General features: G+C 48.5%; 3 pseudogenes; 1 reads left to right on the top strand and 2 right to left on the bottom strand.

The window, feature by feature from the left end:
* LOC139604976 (class I histocompatibility antigen, F10 alpha chain-like) overlaps window positions 1-8,322 on the bottom strand; it is a 100,382-nt pseudogene extending 92,060 nt beyond the window's left edge.
* LOC139604941 (zinc finger protein 418-like) overlaps window positions 1-25,294 on the top strand; it is a 284,346-nt pseudogene that overhangs the window by 158,169 nt on the left and 100,883 nt on the right.
* Window positions 1-25,294, bottom strand: part of LOC139604885 (uncharacterized) — a 78,251-nt pseudogene that overhangs the window by 49,580 nt on the left and 3,377 nt on the right.

Here is a 25,294-nt window from a genome sequence, read left to right as displayed (position 1 = left end):
AGTTCTCTGGAGCCTCACCCTTTTCCAGTGCACTCTGGATCAGTCCATGGCAGATGATGGGGCTGTGCTTCCACCCCTGGGGCAGTCGGTTCCAGGTGTACTGCACGCCCCTCCAGGTGAAAGCAAACTGAGGCCTGCATTCTGCTGCCAGAGGAATGGAGAAGAGCACCTTAGCATTGTCAATGGTGGCGTACCCCTTTGCTGCCTTGGACTCCAGCTCGTACTGGAGTTCCAGCATGTCCAGCACAGCAGCACTCAGTGGTGGAGTCACTTCATTCAAGCCACGATAGTCCACAGTCAATCTCCATTCTCTGTCAGACTTGCACACAGGCCAGATGGGACTGTTGAAGGGTGAGTGGGTTTTGCTGACCACCCCTTGGCTCTCCAGCTCATGGATCATTTTGTGCATGGGAATCACAGCATCCCAATTTGTCCGATACTGCCGGTGGTGCACTGTCGAGGTGGCATTTGCACTCGTTGCTCTTCCACCTTCAGAAGTCCTATTGCAGATGGGTTTTCTGATAGTCCAGGCAAGGTGTTCAACTGCTTCATGTTCTCTGCCTCTACAGCAGCTATTCCAAAAGCTCACTTGAGTCTTTCTGGGTCTTTGTAAAGCCATTCCAGAGGAAGTCTATGCCCAGAACACACAGGGCCTCTGGGCCAGTCACAATAGGATGTTTCTGCCCCTCTTTCCCAGTCAGGCTCACCTTGGCTTCCAACAGAGTCAATCCCCGTCACCCTGGCAATGGAAACAGGTTCCGCCCCAATGTGTCCCGATGGTATTAGAGTACACTGCACACCAGTATCAACTAAGGCATCATATTTTTGTGGCTTTGATGTGTCAGGCCATCAGATCCACACCGTCTAAAAGATCCAGTTTTCCCATGCCTCTTCCTGGCTACAGGCAGGGCCCCCCTAATCCTGGTTATTATTTCTTTCCTGGGCACGCATGCTAGAGGTTCTCTCCTTCAAGGAGATCTGATAGATCATACCCAGCAGCTCGGTCATGGGAGGTTGAGGCTACCTTCACTTTACTGGAGTTCCCTTGATTAGTGTTTCCCTCGGTGAGTTGATGCACCCGTGCTGCCAGGACAGAAGTGGGTTTTCCATCCCACCTTCCCATGTCTTCCCCATGGTCATGCAGGGAGAACCACACGTCAACCCCTGGGGTGTACTCTCTCTGTCTAGCTGGGGAATATTGGGCTCTGACTTTGGGGCTGTGACTTGCACTGGTGCCATATGGGAACTGTTGCTCCTCACTGTGGTGGTGCTCGCAGGGGTCCCAGGATGAGGGAAGAGACGAGAATGTTGACTCCACAGAAGTCAGAAGGCTTGATTTATTATTTTATTATATATATTATATTAAAACTATACTAAAAGAATAGAAGAAAGGATTTCATCAGAAGGCTAGCTAAGAATAGAAAAAGAATGAGTAACAAAGGCTTGTGACTGACCAAGACAGTCCAGACAGCTGGACTGTGATTGGCCAGTAATTAGAAATAACCACATGAGACCAATCACAGATCCACCTGTTAATTCCACAGCAGCAGATAATTATTGTTTACATTTTGTTCCTGAGGCCTCTCGGCTTCTCAGGAGGAAAAAATCCTAAGGAAAGGATTTTTCATAAAACATGTCTGTGACACCTCACCCCTCCCTCTTCTCTTTCATCTCCTCTTTGAGATTTTTAATCACAGCAGAGACATGAGCCAGCATTGGGCCATTGATCATACTCTCATCTTTCTAAGCTTGTTGGCAACAGAGCCCACTGTCTCTTGGTTGGTATCTGCATTAATCGTTGCAATGAAGGTGGTGTATTGAGATGGGCCCAGATTTGCCAGGCTCCACAACATTTACCCTGTGCACCCGACCTTGTTGGGGTCATTTTCATGCTGTCCATCCCTCCCAAAGAGTCCCTCCAGTACTGCTACTTCTCTCAGCTGTTGGATCCCTTCCTCAAGGGTCTTCCAGCACATTCTATGGTGGTGCTCCTGCATGCTCTCCCTGTGGACAAACCTCTCTCTGACACTCATTAAAAGCCGTTCCTAGAGGGAAGGGGACCCTGGCTCCCTTACAAAAATCTGATTGATACCTGAGTCCTGGGTTGAGGGTCCCAAATTTCTTGCCTCACCACCATCCAGTTGCATACCTGTACTTATAAGGTCCCAGACCCAAAGTAGCCAGGTTGTATAAGTCTCATATCCCCATCATACAATGTCTTTGTGCAGATTTTGGAGATTTTCGTACATCAGGGACTCGGTGACGATCTCAACCTCTGGGTCTCCTGAGGGTTGTGGGGGCCCTCCCTTATCTGGGTGCCCTGCTTTCATCTTAGATCTCCTTGTTTCCACAGGAGCAACTGCTGCTGGCTGTGACTGCCTTTGCAGTTCAGCTGGAACCTGGACAGTTGTAACATCTGTGGGTTCCACTGCTGCACTATTAGACTCTCCCTCTTCGAGGCACTGGGAGGGCTTCTCACGAGCTTGGGAAATGTGCTCCTTCAGCATTTGGCTCACCTCGTTTATCTCCTTCACCAGAACCCCCATCCAATCTGGGTAGTTTATAGCTGAGGTGGGCTGTGGGGCAGGGCCAGGCTCTGGGGCAGCATCCCTTGTCTTTGGGGTAGGTGTCAGGGTGGTTATCCAAGTTAATCTTCTCTTATCTCTAAATGCTAAACAGAACAAGCCTTCCAGCAACACCAGCCACTGTTTGATATCATTAGTATTTAGAGTGGATCTGAACCCTTCAAAAACTGGTAGAGCAGACCCAAAGAGATGGCTAAAGGGTTGGGAGAAGATTTCCCCTGGTGTCATTTCCTCACAGCAGGTGCTAATATTAAAGTAACCCCAAAAACATACAGTTAGTGTGTGATAGCTGTGAATCCATGTGCCTGCTTTCCAGAGGAAGTTAAAAAGCCATTAATTCCTCCCCTTATTCACCCATAAAACAAACTGGATAACAGCCACAGTAGCCTTGGTTATAGGACCCATGTTTAGATAAGGGCCTGCAAATGGGAGAAATGTAGCCACAACCACATGCCACCCAAACCAAGGTAAGCTGGACCACATGATGACAGCTTAACAAGGTTTCTGTAGCAGCGTACAAAAATTAGATTACTCAAGAACTGTTATTTCCTTTTTATTTCTGTGCCCTCGAGCCTCACGTTAAGCACCAAAATCTGTCTTGGTTTGGAAAGACAGGAGTCTCCTAAGGAAGGCAGGAGCCTCCCCTGAAATGGAGAATGTAAACCCCCTCCTTCCAAATTGCTATAAATTTTAAATTAAGGGGCCCTCAGGCAAAAAATATGGGAGCAGGGATAACAGTTCTTTAGTAGGGAAGAAAATAAAAGGATAAAATAAACAATGCAGTAAACTAAAACAACACTGACAGAGTCAGAACACAACCTGACACCCTGTGGGTCAGGGTATTGGTAGCAGTCCAATTGGAATCGTGGCTGCAGCCCTCCTAGAGTGTCAGGTGGGTTCTGTTGGAGCAGGGATCCTGTAGAAGAGTGTAGTCTTCCTCTGAAGATCTAGGGGAAGAGAGCAGCTGTTTCCTCTGGGAAATCTAGTGGAGGAAGCCATGCTGGTGTTCCAGAAACTCAAGATTATATCCAGGTAGGAATGCTTGGCTCTCCCCTCTGGGTGGAGCATCTCACACTGGGATGCTGTCGTTCTTATCAGTTGTGCAGTGACATTCAATAGCCTATTATCAACGGATGTCTCCCCAGTTGTGGAAGAGATAAGGAAAACTGCCTACTTAACAGAAGACAACTGCCATACAGATGGCAAATAGAATACAATTTGCTTGACAATCCAGGACATTGCCCCAAGCAGAATTTATTGCCCCAAGCAGGATAATTTCACACCAGAACTGAAGCATTGTGAATATTTGTGGTTATTGGCTTTAAAACACTGGGACATGGAAAAGGGGAAATGGATCTGTTACCAAGAGAAGCGAGGTGGGTGGGAGCAGTGGGATGAGCTCTGCTGGCAGCTCTCAGCTTTCCCAGGAAGAGGGAAGGGGCCGGATCCAGCCCCATGGATCCCTCAGGTAGTGATTACTACCAGGATGAGAGAGGGTCACAGTGTCACCCTGTCCCTGTCCCCATTCCACAGGATGGACCTGGCTGGATCCCCTTGGGAGAGGGAGCTGCTCCAGAATCCTACCTGACCCCACCCCAATCCTGCTCCATCCATCTATCCCACTTGATCCTGCCCCAGTCCTGTCCCAGTCCTGCTCCATCGATCCCACCCGATCCTGCTCCATCCATTCTACCCAATCCTGCACTGGAATCCCTCCCTGATCCCACTCCATCACTCCTGCCCCAATCCTGCTCCATCCATCCCTTCTGATACTGCTCCAGAATCCAGCTCCATCCCCACTTTACAATTCCACCTGATCCCACTCTAGACCCCTGCCCTGATCCAAAATCCCTCCCCAATCCCAGTCTGTCCATCCTGCCCCAATCTCCCTCTGGAATCCCACCCTGATCCCATGCTGTATCTGCAGTGGAGCCATTCATTCCCATGTCTTTTCCTGCAGAGAGAGAAGATCCATGAGATTCCAGCATGGATCACACACTGGGATTAACCCCAGGATCCATCCTGGGATCCGCACAGAGGGGATCCAGAGCTGGATCTGCCTTTGGAACTCACCGGCTGCCAGGTTGTATCCATTCCTGTCCCTCCTCCCTGTGGAAACAAAGTGGGATCAGCATCGGTGGCACAGGATTCCCAGAACGGTGCTGGGTGGATCCGTGTCCCTTCCCGACCCCCATCCCATGTGTTACCAGATTGGAGCTTCCAGACACCGAATCTGATGAGGACAACGATGAGGATGAGGATGGCAGCGATGACAGACACAGCGACCACCACGGAGAGATGGGATAGTGAGGAGGGGGAGGGGAATCCCCATTTAGGAATTCCAAATTCCCAATCCCCACATTCCCAGCCTCACCCCAAGCGAAGATCCCGGGCTCTGGCATTCCGGGATGCTCCACCCTGCACCGGTACTGCTCCCGCTCCTCCGGCAGCGCCTCGATCCTGGCCCAGGTGTGGAAGGTGCCGTCGCTGTTGGGAACGATCCCGCCCCACTCCGTCTCCTGATCCAAGGTTTCGCCCCCCTTCATCCAGCTGACTGCGATGGTGTTGGGGTAGAATCCGTACGCGTGGCAGGACAGGATCAGCGTCCTGTGTTCCTCTCTTCCGGACACATGGACATCAGGGGGCTCTGGAATGGGATAATGGTGAGGGACATCCATGGAATGGTGAGGGACATCCCATTGGAACGGGACTGGGGTGAGTTCTACCTATGGAATTCCCACTGGAATAGGATGAGAGTGACATCTGCCCATGGAATTCCCAGTGGAATGGGATTGGGGTGAGATCTGACCATGGAATTCACACTGCAGTGGGATTGGGATGAGATCTGACCATAGAATTCCCACTGGAAATACTGTGTTCCCAAGTCCTCCATTCCCAAATCCCTCACAGGAATTCTGCTCCCACCTTTGCGCTCCAGCTCCTTCTGCCCATATCTGATGTGCCTCTGGAGCCATTTTGGGCAGATGTGGTTCAGATAATTTGTCCACATCTCAACCCCGTTCAATTCCTGTTCCCAGCGTCTCCTGGTGATCTCAGCAGCGCTGTCGGCCGGCACGAATCTCCTGAATCCCAGGTCAAAGGAGATATGATCCCGCCCATCGTAGCCAATCTGGTGGGATCCACGGACACTCCCATCGGACAGGAAGTCACAGCCATAAACTGTCAACCTTGTGTGGAGACCTCAACCTTGTGTGGAGACCTGGGGGGATTGTACCCACAGAGACCCCTGGAATTGTGTCCCAGCCCCACAGAGCCCCATTCCAGCCCTTTGGAGCCGCAGAGTCTGATGGAGACCCACAGAGCCTCATCCCAGCCCCTTGGAGCCCCATGGATCCACATCCCAACCCCATGGAAGTCAACCCAACAGATCCCATCCCAGCCCCACAGATCCCAGCCCCATGGATCCAATCCCAGCCCCACAGATCACAAGATATTCCATCCCAGTCTAATGGATCCCCATTGCAGCCCCTTGGAGCCCTATGAATCCACATCTGACACCTATAGATCCCATCCCAGCCCCATGGATGCTCACCCCAGCCCTACAGACCCCACTCCAGCCCCACAGATCCCATCCCAGCCCCACGGATCCCCATCCTAACCCCACGGATCCCCATCTCAGCCCTACAGTTCTTATCCTAGCCCCACAGATCCCATCCCAGCCCTACAGTTCCCATTCCAGCCCCATAGATCCCATTCCAGCCCTATGGATCACAAGCTATCCTATCCCAGTCTAATGGATCTCCATTTTCAGCCCCTTGGAGCCCTGTGAATCCACATCCAAGATCTACAGATCCCATCCCAGCCCCATAGATCTGTACCCAAGTCCCACAGATCCCATCCCAGCCCCATGGATCCCATCCCAGCTCAACAGATCCCATCCCAACCCCATGGATCCATATCCCAACCCATGGATCACAAAATATCCCATCCCAGCTTAATGGATCCCCATTTCAGTCCCTTGGAGTCCTGTGAATCCACATTGGGGATCTACAGTTCCCATCCCAGCCCCACGAATCCACATCCCACCCCCATGGATTCCAACCCAAGTGCACAGATCCCATCCCAGTCTAATGGATCCCCATCTCAGCCCCATCGATCCCCATCTCAGCCCTACAGTTCCCATTCCAGCCCCACAGATCCCATCCCAACGCCATGGATCCCAACCCAGCCCCATGGATCTCATCCCAGCCCCATGGATCCATATCCCAACCCGTGGATCACAAAATATCCCATTCCAACCTAATGGATCCCCATTTCAGCCACTTAGAGCCCTGTGAATCCACATCTGAGACCTATAGATCCCATTCCAGCCCCATGGATCCAATCCCCAGCCCTACAGTTCCCATTCAAGCCCCAGAGATCCCATCCCAGCCCCATGGATCCCAGCCCTACAGATCCCATTCCAGCCCTATGGATCCCCATTCCAGTCCCACAGCTCCCCTCACTCATCGCCGCTCTGGTTGTACCGCTCACGCAGTATCTTCAGGTTCCTGACATCACTGTGCTGGTTCCTCACATTGGTCTGGGTCCCCATATCCAATATTCTGGCTTGACTCCATCCTTTATCCACTGCATCAGCGGCTCTGCCCGGCCCCGCTCGCTGTCGTAGCGCACGAAGGGGATCCCATCCAGGTACCCAATATCCATGAACTGGGGGACCCCCGGGCTGGGCTCTGACACCACCACGTGCAGGTAACGCAGGGAGTGGAGAACTGGGGGGACACGGAGATTTGGGGGGATTGAGGAGATCATGGAACAATGAAAGGGGAACTGGGAGAGCTGGGAAGGGGTTTGGGGATCCTGGGGCCAAGGAAAGGGTGTACAGGGTGGGAGAGGTGGGATGGACAGGAAAGGGCCTGCAGGGGGTCCTGGTGTCCAGGAATGGGGGCTCAGGGGGTTCCAGGGTTATGGAAAGGGGGAGAGGAGGTACAGGGACTGGGAAAGTGGCATGGGGGTTCCAGGGGATGCATGTGCCCAGGAAAGGGGATCCAGGGGTCCCCAGTGCCAAGGAATGAGGGGTCACAGGGTGGGGAGACCTGGGAATAGGAATCTGGGGGTCCTTGATGCAGAGAAATGGGGGGGGCTGGGGACTGAGAAAAGAAGGAATGGAAGTCCAGGGGTCTCAGGATGAAAGAAAAGAGGGGTCTGGGGACTGGGGAAGGCAGGATGGATGGGAAAGGGGTTGCAGGGGGGAATTAGTACTGGATAAGGGGGTGCAGGGGGGTCCCAGTGCCCAGAACTGAAAATTCAGGGGGGTCCTGGGGCCCAGAATCCCCCCAGGGACCCTCCTGGACATCCTGAGACACCTCCCCCCGCAGGACGAGCAGGTCCCGGTGCCGGGGAAGAGGGTACAGGGGGGTCTCGGTGCCCGGACATGGGCGCCCAGGAACGGGGGCTCAGTGGATTCTGATGCCTGGGAATGGCGGTTCGGGAGGGTTTTCCTGTCCAGGAATGGGGTTCAGGGGCTGGCGAAGGGGGTTGAGAGGGGTCAGTAGACTCAAAATTGGGGTACAGGGGGGTTCCCCTGTCCAGGAATGGAAGTCTAGGGCGTTCCCGGTGGCCGGAAATGGAACTTCAGGAGTTTCCCCGTTTCGGGGTTCCCACTCACCTTTGGTCGCGCCCCCCGGGTCCCCCAGGAGCCCCAAGAGCAGCCCCAGAGCCAGCGCTGGAGCCATGGCGCTGCTCCGCTGCGGCCCCGCCCACAGCCCTGGCCCCGCCCCAAGGAAAAGCGGGGGCTGGGGTGTCTGAGATGGGGGAGGGCCAGGAAAGGGGGTGCAGGGGGGCTTTGGTGCCGGATGAGGGGGTGCAGGGGGGTCCCTGTGCCTGAGAATGGAGGGTTTGGGAGGGTTCCAGTCCTGGATATGGGGGTGCACGGGGGTCCTGGTGCAGCAGAATGGGGGGGGTCAAGGACTCCCAGTGCTGTATAAGGGGATGCAGTGGGGTCCCGGTGCCCAGAAATGGGGGTTCAGGGGGGTTTCCATGCCCGGGATTTGGGGTTCAGGGGGTTCCAGGCTCCAGATAAGGGGGTGCAGGGGTTATTTGGGCTGGGGAAGGGGGTACAGGGAGGCTCCCAGTGCCCCAAAATGAACGTTCAAGGCGGTCTCTGTGCCCAGGAAGGGGGGTTCGCCTGGAAATGGAAGTTCGGGGGGTCCCCGTGCCCAGGAATTGCGGTTCAGGGGGGTCCCGGTGCCGGAGCAGTCCCCGGTCCCCGGGCGGGTCCCGGTGCCGCAGCTTGGGAGACGCGAAAGTGACCGGGGCAGCGCGGGGAGGGAGAGGGGACAGAGCAAACCCTGGGAATTCCCCTGAACCCCCCCCGGGACCTGCCAGGACCCCCCAGAGGACGCGCAGGGGGTGGAGAACTGGGGGCACGCAGAGATTGGGCGGTCTGGGGGCGTCCAAGGGCTGGGAAGCAGAACCGGGAGAGCCGGGAAGGGACTGTGAGAGGCGGGCTGGGGGATCCAGGGGGTCCCTGAACCCAGAAAAGGGGTCCAGGAGTCTCCATTGTTCAGGGAAGTGGGGTCTGGGAGCTGGGAAAGGCAGAAAAGGGGGTTCAGGGGGTCCCTGGGTCACGGAAAGGGGGCTCTGGGGCTGGGAGAGGTGGGCGGATCCCGGGGACGCAGCTTGGGTGTGTCACGATCCGTCCTTATGAATGGGTTTCGTGATGGTTCGTGGATTGATCTCAGGGTGCAAAAGAACTGACACGGTACAAGGGGGTTTGCAGTGATAATCAAAACAAATGCACCTTTATTGAAATAACCACAGCAAAAATGCCTTGGGAAGGAATCAGGGAAAAAAGGAAAAAATAAGGGAAAAGAGGGAGGAAAAAGAATGGGTATATAGCTACCAAATGTCAAACTGCCAAGTCCCTCTATGTCCAGCCCATGGAGTTCACCAGGCCGCGTCCAGGGAGATCTCAGAGGCGCAGTTCATCTGGACCCCAATTACACTCTTTTTTGATGGGGGAAGGGGGGATGGATTTTGCAACCAAATCAAAGGTAGTTTACTGTATCTTCAGGGGGAAAGAATGGTGTTTGGAAAGGGGTACACACAGTCCATGTTTGGCAGTAGGTGAGAGCCATTGTTTTCGTGGTTGACTGCCTGCACCTGCAACATCCATCTTGCTTTGGGCAGCTTTCCTTCCCCCGCCACTGCACACCTCTCCCGGGTTGGGGGTTTCAGTCCCAGTCTCTGGAAGAAGGTGAGAGGGGGCCTTCTCACATAGGGATTTCATGTCTCGGTCTCTTGATGAAGAGGCTTCTTACATCTCGGTTTGTCTGTCATGGTGGTTATGAACGAGCGAGAGGCACCTTCTTTGGGGGGACCACCCTAAAGCCTAGGAGAAGTTCAGCCAGGCCAAGAGGCGGGGAGAATTCCAGAGCTATTGTGCAAAAGGGCAAAATGCCCTTTGAGCTCAGTGTAGCATATAGCAAATGCACCTGTGAAAACAATAATTGAGCAACACTCTCAGGTCTCAGGCATATGACTTTCCCCTACAGGATCAGAAACTTCAGACAGGAGGGGTCTGTTTTTCAGTGCTCCCCCCCAATGACGATCGTGAGGCAGATGAGGGATATTTCAGACAGACTCTCACACGACCCCGTGACTCACAATTGTCTTGAGGGATCTTTATCAGCAGCGCTCTGGAGTATCATTGATGAGTCTTCAGGACTGGCCGTACGTTGGTAGTATAACCCGGAAAAATAGGGACAGTATGACAGAGAGAAGAAAGAGAGAGAGAGAGAAAAAGGAGGAAAAGAAAGGATAGGAAAAAGAGGGGGAAAAGGGAGACAATAAACAAACATAATTAATATTGATTATAACAGTATTATTTTCATAACAATTTTCAAAATGGTTAATTGTTGCAGTGTGATGTAATACTCTGTTTCAGCTATCCCAGTTCCTCCCTCAGGTGTGCCAACAACCTCTCCCTTCCCCTTCCCCTTGCCCCCTTGCTAAGTGCTGTCCGTCAATCTTAACATTCCAGCAAGGGCATCATCTGATTGGCAAAGTTCAAAAGATGCTTCTCAGCCCTGGCAACATTGGGCTATCCAGGTGTCACTTGTCCCCTGAGACTTCCCCCCTCCCACCTGGTTGGTGCCATACCTACCCCTTCCCTCCCCCTCTCCCCAGGCTTAAAATACCCAGCGACCACGTGGTTCTGAGTTCTGTTGGAGCTGTCGCAACATTCAGAGGTCTGTGACTTAGGAATAAAGCTCTGGATCAAAACCTCCAGCAGCGTCTCCTTTTACCTTCACCATCGCCTAAAGTCTTTCCACCAGAGGTAAACCTGAGTTCCTGCTTGCCTGGACTTGTCCCAAGTGCCAGCTTCAATACCCAGCTAGCCAGGGGTGTCTCTGGGGTGAGACCACCACAGCTGCCACCTTTGGTCCAGCAGCAAGGCCAGACGACCCCAGGCATGTTCCATCCGGCAATATTGGGAATTAACTCTAATAGTTAATTAATTAAAATAGTATTATTTTTGTAACAATTTTCAAATGGTTGAAACAAATAACAAATAATCAAAAGCAAAACAATAAACAAATCATAATATAAGCATTAACTTTAAAATTATTTTCTAAAACAATTCACTAAAAATTGAAAGTAATTCTCACAAAATCATAAATGGGAATCAAGGATTGCTCTAAAACACAAATGCTTAATTCATAATTGCCTTGTGTCAATTGACTTGGGGATGTCCACAGTGTAGAGGACATCAGCCAAGTTGTGTGCATTGACTATAGACATCAATCTTGTCAGCCGTTTCATCATCCTCCAATTCATAACAAATGGGACTGATGACAAGATAAAACCAAGCACAATTAGAATCAAAAGGGTAACGATGGGTTGACACACACTGTTCAGGGCACTCGTGGCAGTAGGTGACCACCCAAAGAGGGTATCCCACCACCTGTGCTCGGCATCTTTCTTTACCCTCTCCATAACACGGTGTATCTGTCTCACATTATGATGAACAGTCACCAGGTCTTCTGTCCGTTTTTCTTTATCTTTTTGAGGATTTCTACCAAGTCTTGATGGAGCAGCACTTGACTTACCAAAGTGAGATTCATCCCAATAGGAGTAGGCATCAGTTTGTGAATCAGTGTGTAGTTGGATTGCAATAGGTAGTGAGAAGTAACTGGAGCTTCATAAAAGAAATCACATCCTGTAATCTTGGTAAAGTTACAAGCACAAACATTTGAATAATTTTTAGTATCTACTACAATATTCTCTATGAATACAAAATCACAAGCAGTTCTGAAGCATGCAGACCTGTTGCCTATATATACAAGAACTGTTTCAGAAGCCTCATTAGGCTGAATTTCAAAATGACAGATATTTTGCTCTGTGTCTGAAAAAATGTCTTGAGCTATGATTGCATTGCTTTCACAGATGAACCCTTGTTGTTCTCGGACAAGACAAGGTTCTAAATTAACAGTTTGCCATTTCTCACCCATTTGACGGGCCCATTCCTGATGCTCATAAGGATAGAGAACAGCTCCATCATGATTCAGCCCTAATGCAATCATAGGAAATATCAAATGCACTGAGGCATTACGTATGGTTAACACAAAAGCCATGGCTATGTTTGTAATGGGATTGTAAGTTAAATTCACTAAGTTCCACCAGGATTGGAATTCTCTTTCAAAATCAGTGGCACTGTCCCTAATTATTTTCCCAATTTCAGTAGGAAAAGTGTCTTCTTCACCTTCTCTTATCATTGAGGCAGCAACTGACTGCATCCACAATTGTGCCTGGATACAACTGAGAGCCAAAGAAATGTTGTTTTGTGTAGCACTGAGTGCATCATTTACCAATTTGTGGTCATTGACATTTACATTTTTTACAAATTTTCCCAATTTGTCAAAATGTTTGATAGCAGCCACTGGTGTGTTCCTAAAGCCAATAAGGACGACTGCAGTAGTTGTTGTAACTTGGTCAAATCTCTAGTTGTCGCAGCCAATTTTATTCATTAATACTTCTGAATCAATACTCTTTAGAATTCCCAATCCTGTTCCCACAACACCGGTTATGTCTCTTAGCGTCCGTCTTTTAAAAGAGTTCCGCTTTTGCAACTAGGTCATCCAACCCTCAAAGGGAGTTTGCAAAAAAGGTGAACAGGCCGGCTGAATTTCTGAGACATTACTTTGCATCAGCAATTTGACTTGTTTAAGAGAACCATGCTGGATTGAAGAGTATTTATTGTTGTCCTGTTTTCCTAATTATATCTGGTCCATTTTCAAAAATTCTTGGGCTAAGCATAAGCGGTGGTTGGGCTGGAGTGGTGGTGGTGTAAATTGTAACCAGTTGGGCTATAGCATTTACTATAAACTTAAAATGTAGGCCCTACAGGCCTACATTTTTTGGACCAAAGACAAACCACTTCTATGGTTTGTGCCAATGTAAAATTGTGCCAACAATCCTGTAAGCTTGGGTGCGTACAAACCTTTTCATGCTTATTTGTTTGATCTGTCAAAACACCGATTGAGGTTGCGTTTCTATGGGTAGTTCCGTTAATCATTCGGATCCTATACTAATTTTTTTCCCCACTATCCCTTGAAGCTGCCAGGTTTTTTGGTTTTCCCATTCCTGCCTAGTGTATATCTGATTTTCATGCATAATGACAGTTGATAGATTTAAATCCCTCACGTTTCCCATGGATCTGGAAAAATGAACAAAAGCCTGGGACCAAGGCCATTCAGTATCAAGTTGACTAAGGGTGCTCTCAGTCCTTTCTACCCACTGGGGTGTGACTACTGTACTCAATGTGGACTTTGTTATAGTGTTTATCTTAAATTTGTAAACCAGGCCTTTTAAACTTTATGGATTTGTCAAGTTATTTTGCCAACGGCGTGTCACATTAAGTTGGTTTGGCTAAAGTAAAATTATGCCAGCAATCAGCTGATTAATTTCTACAATCCTTTGTAATTGCATTGTTGGTTCTGGGGCCTAAAGTGTAGTTACCAACGTACTCCTGCCGGCAGCACAGAGTGAGGGGAATTTGTTTGGTATACTCCCACTTTGTCATAGGACACAGTTCTGTTGTAGGGATGTGCAAATAGTTTTTTCCATCTGGTTCTAAAAAATTTCCAGCACCTGCAATGGAGGTGGCTTTCTCATAGAGAGATCCTTCCACTTTTCTGCACGCTACCACAATCGACTCACCAATTGTTCCAGTTAGGGCTCTGGTCCAGTCCTTCTGATCCCATCCCCACTCACTTGGGCGATATATCTCAGAGTCATGCAGCACTATAGGCTCTAGGTTCAGGTGGCGACCCTTGGGATATGATCCTAGAACATTAGTGTGATGGATGGTAGCTTCAGACCACGACCACTCAGCAGGATTCTGTCCATGGAATTGTGGTAGGATGCAGAAAAGTATCACCAGTGTTATCATGGTTCAGATGATCCTCATGTCCCTCAGGGTTCTTCTGTAAAAGTAAACACAACAGAATCCTGCCACTAAGGGACAGAAAAAGTTAGAATGATGGAATTATCCAGTGTGTATTTATCCGATGCTCTCTCCCTAGAGCATCAGAGGCTACCCATGCATGTTTATTCAGAGGGGTTTTTAGCACTAGTGGTAGTTCCCCTACAGTAGGGAGGTCCACCAGAACAGGTTGTCCAGGGTAATATGCTGGAATCTTGAAATCATCTGGTCTCCCTAGAGAGGCAATTATGCTTGGAGCTATGGGGCAAAAAACAGTGATTTTGGGACACCCATTTACCCCCCCATCTGTCATTCACACTTTTCACAGCTTCCCATAACTGAACATCCCAATTTCCCTCCTCTGGTTTCAAAAGTCATTCCAAAAGACCATTGGTCCTTTCCACGATCCCGTTAGCTTGAGGGTAGTAAGGGGTGTGAAAAGTCCATTTAATTCCTTCATTTTTTGCCAAATCCTGTAAAATTCTAGCAGTGAAGTGGGACCCATTATCAGATTGAATTTCCTGTGGTTTTGGGAAAATTCCAAACCATCCCTGCAATGCTTTTACAGTATTATCTCCTGTAGCTCTTTTAAAAGCATTGGCCTGGACCATCCCAGATACAATTTCTACTCCTACTAGCACAAAGTGTTTAACTCCTGACTTCTTAAAGGGTCCAATATAGTCTACCTGCCACGCGTCCCATAAGCCTTTACCCTTTCTGAAATGCAGAGGGTCATCTTCCAAAGGATGTCTCTCCAGTCTCCAGTCTGCGATTGCTCACAGGTTGATACGCATGTTTTACACCTTTCCTTGGTGACAGGCCAATGCTGGGCCAGAGCTTCCTTGTACAAATCTTTCACACCTGTGTGCTGTCTTTTTACATGTGGCCATTCTAATAGTTGATCCCAGTCCTCTGTAATTTGTTCCTTTTCAGGGGACTTAGTCTTGCTAAATCATCAGCTTTATTGTTCCACTCTCCTGCTGGATTTCCATCTGTCTGATGAAAGGCTGCCCACCCCAACAAAGTTCCCTTGGCTTGTGATGTTTAAAATTTCTTGCCACTTTTCCTTTTGCCATACTGGAATTCTGTTACCTTCCCAATCATTTTGCTGCCAAAAAGGAAGCCACTCAGTACATCCTTTATACACAGCATAGGAGTCCGTGTAGATGCAGACAGGAGAGGTATTCTGTACCTCATGTTGGAAAGCACTCCAAACAGCTCTCAGCTCCCCAACCTGGGCACTGCCTTCTCCCTCGGTAATGATTCGTTCACCAGAGGAAATGTGGAGGGCTGCTGCCCTGTATCTCCACACCTTCCCCTCCTGTTTAGCAGAGGCATCAGGGAACCAAGAATTTGCTGATCGTTTGGTGGAGAAAGGAGGGGCTACTTTAATTACAGAGGCAGGTTTGTCATGGCTGCTGCCCAAATTCTCAGTTTCTTGTAGCGCTAAATTTTTTACAGCTCCTTCTGTTATTGAGAAAATGTTACAGTAATGTTCAATCTGAGCATACCAGTTTGCAACTGAGGCCCTTTGGGCCACCCTGTCGGTGGGGGTGGGGTGGGGGGTCCCAGTAGTGACTGTCTTAATAACTTTGAAAGGGCCTCTCAAGACAACTGGTTGTTGTTGTGCAATTTTTCCCACTTCTATGAGAGCTAAGCTAACCACAAACAATCCTTTTTCCCAGGTAGTGTATCTTTTCTCAGTATCTTTGAAACCACAGGAATAGAAACCAATAGGCCTTCTTGGACCCTCAGGACCCTGCTGCCAAATGTGTACTGACAGCCCTGAGGAGCCAAATCCCCATTCCAGCTGAAAGGGATCTGTGGGATGGACAGGGTCCAGTGCTTGGTGAGCTGTTGCTTCAAAAATCAGTAATTGCAATGCTTCCTCCTGAGAAGGAGTCCAATCCCATTTCACCCCGTTTGCTCAGCAAGTCATGAAGGGGCCTAGCAATTATTGAAAGATCTGGAATGTGTTTTCTCCAGAGCACTAATAATCCTAGAGCTTGCAGGAGATCTTTCCTGGATTCAGGCATTTTGATCTGATCTAAAGAGGTTAGGATATCAGGTGGAATACATGTCATACCTCCTTTCCAGCAAATTCCCAAAAACTTCACTTCCTGAGAAGGCTTTTGAATTTTCTCTGGGGGAATTTGCAAAGCAAGACTTTCTAAATGGGAGATTATTTTTTGTTGGGTATCTCCCACTGCTTCTATTTAACCTCCTCCCACAAGGATATCATCATGTATTGATAAACAGCTACGTTGTCAGGTTTGGGTATTTTTTCTAATTCCTGGGCTAAAGTAGGGTGGGCCAAAGTGGGGGAGTGTTTGTAGCCTTGGGGAAGCCTAGTGAAAGTGTATTGCTGTCCTTTCCATGTGAAGGAAAAACGGTCCATATCTTCTGGCTGTGTAGGTATCATAAAAAACATGTCTTTGACATCTATAGGTCCCATGACTGAGTGAACTTTTTCTTGAATTGATGTCATTAATTCAGCCAAATTTGGGACCGCTGCTGTAAGAGGGTCTGTGTTGGCATTAAGTCTACTGTCAGCCTCCACTTCTCATTGGGTTTCCAAACTGGCCACACTGGCAAGTTGAAAAGAGAATGGGTATTGACTATTACTCCTTGGTCTCACAAGTCCTGTATAACCAGTTGATGCCCTCTTTGGCACCAGAATGTAGAGGGTATTGTTTTACATGAGTAATTTTGCTAGACAGTGAGGAGGATGCGGCTTGGAGCAGTCTAATGTTAAGACGTGGCACGCCAAATGACCACAGGAATCCCTCAGAATCTTCCCACTGCCTCCCTGTAGAGAGCTTTTTGGATAATTGGTTAGCTGAGAAAGACATTTCGATGTGATACCAATGGATAAGGATAGGGGAAACAAGCTGGGAACTGAGCAACCAGTGTCCAATCACTGACAAAGGTCACAGTGACCTTCCCTGAAACGGGAAGACGGGGGAGAAAATTGCTTGCCAGAAAATGTAGTTATCGTAGGTAGAAAAGTTAGAAGAATGCAAACATAGAAGCAAAATAATTGTTAGAAGATAGAAGTAGGTGTGGTTGATCTAAGTGTGCTTTAACCAATAATGAGCTCAGCTTTTGCAATATGTATAAGCTTCATTAACACCAATATAAATATGGGTGAGCTTTCAATAAACTTCGGGATTTGCTATTCATCGCATATGGTGTGTCGCATTTCTCCCGCCGTTTCACGACACCTCCCAGCAAGAATATCCATCCCTAATTGTTTGGAATATCCCCAATTACCATTTCGAGAACTAATTCATTCTCCTCTGTCGTTATAGAGCATGACACAGTACAATAATACACGACTCCATCAAAAGGGTGCAAGAGAGAAATTTATTAAACCAACGTAGCTTTTATAGTTCTTCCAGATATTTACACCCATCTAACACATATGCAATGCCCATTGGCCATAAAAGAGAAACAAAGTTCCCAGCAGGCGACCAGGGAGCCACGACACTCTGGGAGCCAGCCAGAGTCCATATCTCCCAACTTTCTCTCCTTCCTCTGGTCTCCATGGTAACGACCTTGGTGTTCCTTCAGGAGAGATATGGGGCTTCTCCTTATCTTCAGGAGGCCCTGACAGCTCACAAGGACAGCACAGAATGTCTTTCCCACACTCCTCTCCATGGAGCGTGAGTTTTATTAATGCCACATTCATAGATTCTGTAGTTCCTAGGATGTTTAAAACACAACATTATTTCTTTCTTGGAACAATTCTACACTTCTGGGCATCCTTTTTGTTAGTGCAGAGATTTCTGCCCCAGTGTCAATCAGAAAGGTTACAAGTGCCTGTTTGAGGCCTGTGATAGCTGTGATCAATATATCTCCTGATTTATGTTTAGTGAGCATTCTCAGATACATCCATGCTCCAGCCCTTTGCTCACCTATAAGGGATGGAGAGCCTAGTTTCTCTGGTTCTGTGTTTGCTTTGGCTCACATCCTAAATTCTGAGGGAGAGGCTGGGAGAGGGTTTCTTTTGGCTCACTGGCTGGATTCTGAGAAGGGAGGGGTGCACTGGGTTGAACTGAAAAATTCGGTTTCTGATAGTGCCAATTAGTTATTATTTTCTGTAATTTATCAAGGGGCAAACCATCCATCACCTCTCTGGGGACCCCCCTTTTAACTTCCAACAACCACCAATGGTGGTGGTTAGAGATCTGTTTTCCCTTCCCTAAATTTTCACCGTGAGGAGCCCCGATAAACCAAACACCGTTTTTTTTTTCTGATTTCTCCTCCAGGGTTTTTACAGGTCCATATCATCTACTGTAATTAATCAAATCTACTGCAACCTCGCTCCATGTCCAAACTTTATGGCGACTGGCAGGTGAATCAGATTGAGAAGCTGGGGGCTGTGAGGGGATGGAGTATGGAGTGAAACCAGGATCAGTAGATCCAGTTTGGTCAGTGGGGTTACCAAGGAATCTATCTAGTCTCTCTACGGGACCCAAGGCCATTATGGTTTTCTGTAAAGTAATTGCTGTAGGTTTAGGAAGCCCTCAAATTAAAGGAGTCATAATTTCAGGCTTTACAGGTAATTGCACTGGTGACTGAAAACCAGGAATCAACCTTTTTCATGAATCATTTGCAGGCAGGTGGCTTTGTGGGCGCCTTCCAAAAGCTGGTCGGGGGCACTGACTATAGCTAAAGGGTCTCCCCTTTCCAAAGGATTAATTCCCCCGGCCCAGAAAGGCACACATTGTGTCAGGGACCACGTGTCACGCTTATCTCCTGTTGTTAAGAAAACTCCATGTCCCCAGTACCCACTGGCCACCTGTTCAGTTAATTTAATTTGATCTTCACCAGTGAGGGACACTTGGAAGACATATTCTATCTCCGATTCTTGTGGGAGGCACCCAAATTCTTTCTTCACCTCAGCCAATTTGGTAGTGCTGGATGGTATTTGTTTAGTTGTGATATGTGGTTCAAAATCTTCATCATTAATATAATTATATTCTGTTTTAACCAGGGGTCTCAAATGAGGGCAGCAGTTTTCTCCACAGTTTTTTTGCTGCCTCTAGTTCCTTATGGGGATAAATCTGTTTAATGTGAGGAGTTTCTTTTCCTCTGCCTGTGTTGAGGAATCAGCATTCAGTGAATTCTTAACATGTTCCTCTCTAAGGGCAGCTTGTAACAGATGGATCTCATTCTTTTCTTCATTTAATTTTTTTTCCAAATTTCAACTAGGTTTTGAAGGGAGTCCATTATAGCTTTTTCCTCACTTCTTCAGTTTAAGAGAGTTTTTATAGCTGCTGTGAGACAAGCTCCCACAACTGAGCAGAGAATAGTTTTATTTTTGCCCAGTTTAAATTTTGTTTCATGTTGTAAAGAACATACTCCATCAATAACATTTTCCAAATTAAATCAGTTACTTTGTGCCCGTTCTTCTCCTCCGGGAGAAGGTTTGGCATTGTGTTTGGCTAGTAGAGCATAAAATTCAGCTTTAACTTTTGCGCTGAGGTTTTCCGTCATTTTGTGAAGGGACCAAAACCATGACAGGGAGGTGTAGACTTAAGGTACACAACCACACAGCCTCTGCTGTGTTTCCCTTGCTTCCCTGGGTGGGTGAAGAGACTAAATGTGCCTGAGAGGTTCTACTCAGTTACTTCAAATAGTCCCTTCACTTCCCAGACAGTCCAGATTCACACATACACAAAAACAGTTTCCCTTTTTGCACTAAGAGATCTTTTGTAAAATTCTGAAGACAGAGCCCTCAATTGAGTATGGGGGTGCTTTTCACCTAGGCATGTGCAGTTTGTGGGAAATTTGAGTCACTCCCTTTCCTTTTTAGACAACCACTCACCCCTTTCAGGGTATCGGGCTCGGTGCTGCTGGAGAGAAACATCCTTCCCCTGTTACAGACTACACACAACCCTGCAAACCCCTCTGTCTGTCAGAATCCTGTCCATGACGCCAATTTAATGTCACGATCCGCTCGTACAAGTGGGGTTGTGATGGTTCATTAACTGATCTCAGAGTGAAAAAACAACATGGAGGGGATTTCAGTCTTAATCAAAACAAATGCACCTTTTATTGAGTGTCCACAGCAGAAGCAATAGAAGGATTAGAAAGGAGATAAAGGATAGAGGGAGAGAGAAGAAGACAGGGGTGGGAATAGCTACCAACGGAGAGACAAAATCCTCGTGGTCCAGCCAATAGATCCATCTTGTCACGTGGGGGAGAATCTCAAATTCTTTGGTTAACTCAGGGGTCTTTTATAGTCATCCACCAAGGGGAGAACAGATAAAAGACAATGGAGAATAAGTCTATTGAAAATGAGTAAGACAGTCCATGTTCCAAAACAGGACAAATCAATCTCAGCGGTGAGCGAGACCCATTGTTTTCAGGATTGGTGTCTATGAGAAACCAGTCTTGGTGCAGCAAACACACCTGCAGGCAACACTTGGCAAACATCCCACTTCAGTCAGGCCAGTGCCCCTGTGTTAGAATTTTAAGGGTCTCAGTCTCAGTCCTTGGGAGGGGGCTTCCCTTACAGCGCTTGTGAGGCAGATGAGGGATCTTCTATGGGGGGATCACCAGAGTTACCCCAGAAAGTTCATCTGGCCAAGAGGTGGGGAAATTCATGGGCCATTGTGATGAGCAGGGATGGTGAAGCAGGTGTAAGTGTACAGAGCAAGCCGCTCCCTGTCAGCCCCTGCTCGAAGCAGTTGTAACGTGGGGGCACAGCAAGCACAGCTGCAAACAATCACTTGGCGAGCATCCACCCCAACCAGGCCAGAACTCCAGCCAGGGTCCTCAGGGTCTTCCTCTCTGTCCTTGTGATGGTTGTGAGGCAAATAAGGGAAACTTTGGACCGTCTCTTACAGCAGTTTACTTTATCTCTTCCTCAACAATCCCCCCCTCTGGGAGATATCTTCTGTTATTGGGCCCTTGAGTGTCACTGCATGACTGATGAAAAATTCATCATCCCATTGTGAGATGCTCCGGCCAGAGGGAGGAGCCAAGCATTCCTACCTGGATATAATTTGACATTTGGAAGAAGAGAGACAGCCTTTTCCCACTGGATTCCCAGAGGAGCAGCTTTCTTTTCCACTGCATTCCCAGAGGAAGTCCAGGCCCATCTACGCCACCACTGGACCTTCAGAGAAAACTCCACCCTTCTACAGGATCACTGCTTCAACAGAACCCCACCTGTCACTGCAGGAGCACTGCAGCCTCCATTTAATAGGACTGCTACCACCACTGTGACCCACAGGGTGTCAGGTCATATTCTGACTCTGCCAGTGGGGTTTTTTTGTTTGTACTGTGGCATTTGTATTTTTAGTTTTCCTCGTAAATAACTGTTATTCTTATTTCCATATCTTTGCTCGAGAGCTTTTTAATTTCAAAATTATAATAATTCAGAGGGAGGGGGTTTACATTTTTCATTTCACAGGAAGCTCCTGCCTTCCTTAGCAGACATCTGTCTTCAAACCAAGACAGAATGCCATCCATATAATGTAGGATAATGGCATCTGGGAGAGTCCTTTGGATGGGAGATAGGACAAGGGCCATGTACCACTGGCATATATAGGGGAGTTTTTCTCACTTTGGGGGAGGACTCACCGGTGGTACTGCTTCAGAGGTGCCTGTCTGTTCAGGGAGGGGATGGAAAAGGTGAATATGGGAGCATCTTGAGGATGGAGGGGGATGTTAAAAAAGCAGTCTTTGATATCAACGACCACCAGTCTCGAGTCACAAGGAAGCAAGGACGGAGAAGGAAGGCTGCAAGGGACCCATGTCCTCAATGACCTTGTTAATTTTACAAAGGTCATGGAGGAGCGTCCACCTGTCCTTGCCAGGTGTTTTGAGAACAAAGACAGGGGAGTTCCAAGGGCTGTTGGTAGGTACAATGTGGCCCTTGGAGAGCTGCTCCTCCACTAGAAGCTCGAGGGTATGTAATTTCTCTGTTGAGAGTGGCCACTGATCCACCCACGGTGGGGTGTCAGTCTTCCAGGTGATTGTGGGGTGGTGCACTCTGCAGTGGCCCCAAATAGAAATCCCGGGACAGAGGTGGAATATCAAGTCAAGCTCCCCACTGGGACAACAGGTCCCTGGCCCACAGTGTGGTGAGTGCCCTGACTACAAATGGCCTGATGGTGGCAGTTTGGCCCTCCAGTCCCTCTGTTGTGATAATACGCTCGCTCCTCATGGAGATGGCAGCTCCTCCAATCACTGAGGTGACTCCAGTGACAGGAGTCAGCTCCTGGTTCAGGGGCCATTGAGGTTGTGTAATGATAGTAACATTGGCCCCTGTGTCCACCATCCCTTGTAGGTGGATGTCATTACCTTTATTCAACTGACTGCACTTTATAAGGGGCTTGTCTTGGCCCATGATTTCAACCCAGCATGCCATTGGGTGCTCTGGGATATTGTCTATGCTTAATGGCAATAAAAAGGCTTGGGCGATCACAGTCTCTCTGTGCAGGAAGTGTGGTGGTTTTGTGCAGCAGAAAGTGACTGTGATTTCGTCACTTGGCCCAACAGTTTGTACTTCCACTATAATATGTATTTCATTTGGTCCATGAATACATTACCTATTACCAGCACATCCCTCAGGCCCTCTAGGGGTCCATATTTTCTGGTGGGAATACGATAGAAAGCAGAGTCATCAAATTGTATAGACAAAGCACTCACCAGTTGGTGTCATGTCCTGACCTGAACTTGCTGGAAAGCCTTGGTCACTCTGGTCTGTTGTTCGGAGTATGAAGAGCTCCGCGGGAATTTCCCACGTATTGGACCTCCAGAATAGTGGGGAGGGTACAGTGAAACAGCTTTCCATTTGCTGTCTTCACACAGGGCCACCCTGCAGTCTGTTGGAAGTTTTTTGGCTGATAATGGTGCTGGTGGTGGTGAGGTTACTGGTGATAACAAAACTGAGAACAGTTGTTAGAATGTCTGTTGCAATCCATACAGTGTGATGAATGGCACCTCTTTGGTGGCTGCTGGTCTTTAGGCATTTTGTATTCTGGACAGTCCTTCAAAAAAAGGCCCAGTTCCCCACAATTAAAACATTTTGCAGCATCTTGGGATGCTAAAAAGGCCCTCTCCCTTAGAGATTGCCCTTGCCACGGTGTGTTCAGTGGAAGATAATTTGGTGCAGGACTCGTCCATCTGGTTGATTGTAGGTTCTGGGTCTTAATATTGTTTTGCAGTCATTGTTTGCCTTTGCCAAGGCCATTTTATTTAGCACTTCCTTCTTGGCCTCTGGGCCTTCTATTTGTCACTCAAGTGCAACTTTAAGTCTGTCTACAAATTTCATGAACATTTCACTTGCCCTTGTTTAATGTTAGTGAAGCTCTGTGTATGTAGGGTGTCGTCGAGAGTGAGGAGCAGGGATGTCTTTGCAGCAGTGGTGATGCCACTGAGTGCAGCTTCTTGTAAGTCCTTTGCTTGGTCTTGTGGCTTCTGGAAGTCACCTTCTCCTGCCATTTATTCAAGGGTTAAATTTGGTTTGTTGGCATCTTTTGAATATGTGTCCGCCAGTGATTTGAGATGCCTTTTTTACTGCCTCTCCCACAGCATGTACTCGACCGGGGTGTGAGACTCTGTCCAAAGTTTCTCTCATCTGCCTCATGATCGTCATTGGGGACTACTGAAGAAAAGACCCTTGTCTGAAGTTTCTGGCCCTGTTGGAGAAAGTTACGTGCCAACGGCTCCGAGACCTGAGCACAGTGCTAAGCTATTGTTCACAGGTGTTGTTTGCTGTATGCTACACTGAGCCCAATGAAAGAAGAAGGGGGCATCTTGCCTTTTTGCAGCAATAGCCTTGGAAGCTGTCCCACCTCTCAGCCTGGCTGGACTTCTCCTGAGTCTTGGGTGGTCCCCCACAGAAGACCCTCACCTGTTTTACAACCACCGTGACAGACAGACTGAGATGTAAGGAGCCTCTCCATCAAGGAGTGAGACATGAAACCCCCATGTGGAAAGGCCCCTCTGCTCCTTTCAAGGACTGGGACTGAAACCCCCAGCCCGGGGCAGGTGTGTGGGGGAGGCAAGCTGACCAAAGCGAGATGTTTGCCTGCAGGTTGTGACCGCTGGACCAAGAAGACAATGGCTCTCGTTTACTGCTGAGAACATGGACTACCTGTTACATCTATTCTTTATTGTATCTGTTTCCCCCCCTCCCTCACAATTTTCAATAGAGTTATCATAATAAAAACCTCTGAGTTAGCGAGAGATTTCAAGATCTCCCCAGACGTGACCTGGTGAACTCCATTGGCTGGACATCAAAGGACTTGGCTGTTCTATGTTTGGTAGCTATATACCTTCCTTTCTCTTCCTCCCTCTTTTCCTTATTTTTCCCTTTTTTCCCCAATTCCTCCCCAATGCATTTGGGTATTCAATAAAGGTGCATTTGTTTTGATTATCACTGCAAACCCCCCTGTGCCGTGTCGGTTCTTTGCACCCTGAGATCAAATCCACGAACAATCACGAAACCCGTTCGTAAGGATGGATTGTGACACAGGGAGAGTAGGCAATTCATGATATTTTTATTTTCATGCACGACCAAGAGACGGTCAGAGAAGGTGGCTTCCAGAAATTTTTTTAAGAAATGCAACCCCCAACCATATTCCTTAGCCACTTTGCAGAGCTCCTTCAATTCCCCATAGGGGATTGGCTCCCAGGAATTGATTGCAGTCACTCTTCTGCTGTGTTTACATATAATTGGCAAGCCCACAATCTTTTTGGTGAGCTCTGAGCCCTCCCAGTGGCTTCCCTCTGCAGCTTGGCCCAGTGATCCTCAGACTCAGGACCGGAATCCAGGTCTGCAGAATCCCTATTTTCATCCTCCGAGGAGGATGGAGGGCACTTGATGACTGCATGGAGCCTCTTGGGGCAGCCAGAATCTGCCTGTTTGTGGGCAGCTGTGGAAGCCAATATGGGCTCCTTCTGGTCGCTGTCATCACCACTTCTGGCTCCAATGTTGTGGGAATGGGAATGGGAGGGACCATCAGGAGGAGTCAAGAGAGGAAGGGGTAGGGTTGGTGTGCACAATGGGGAGGGGATTCCCAATAGAGAGGGGAAGTCCCAACATGGACACACTTCCTGACACAGAAGGGAGGGGCAGGGTGTGATTACAGGAATAGAGAAAGTGGGAGGAGGGTCAGAGGTGTCATTTTTGGCAGAACAGGGAGGTGACAAAATGGCCATCGCCTTTGTGGGGTCAGCACCATTTTTTGGAGAAAGGGCAGAAAAACTTGGAGAGGGAGAAGACAAGATGGCAGGG

This window comes from Agelaius tricolor, unplaced genomic scaffold, assembly GCF_023055355.1.
Source record: "Agelaius tricolor isolate 1412-34295 unplaced genomic scaffold, bAgeTri1.0.p SCAF_57, whole genome shotgun sequence".
Classification (NCBI taxonomy): Eukaryota; Metazoa; Chordata; class Aves; order Passeriformes; family Icteridae; genus Agelaius; species Agelaius tricolor.
This window is presented reverse-complemented; position numbering and strand designations above follow the sequence as displayed.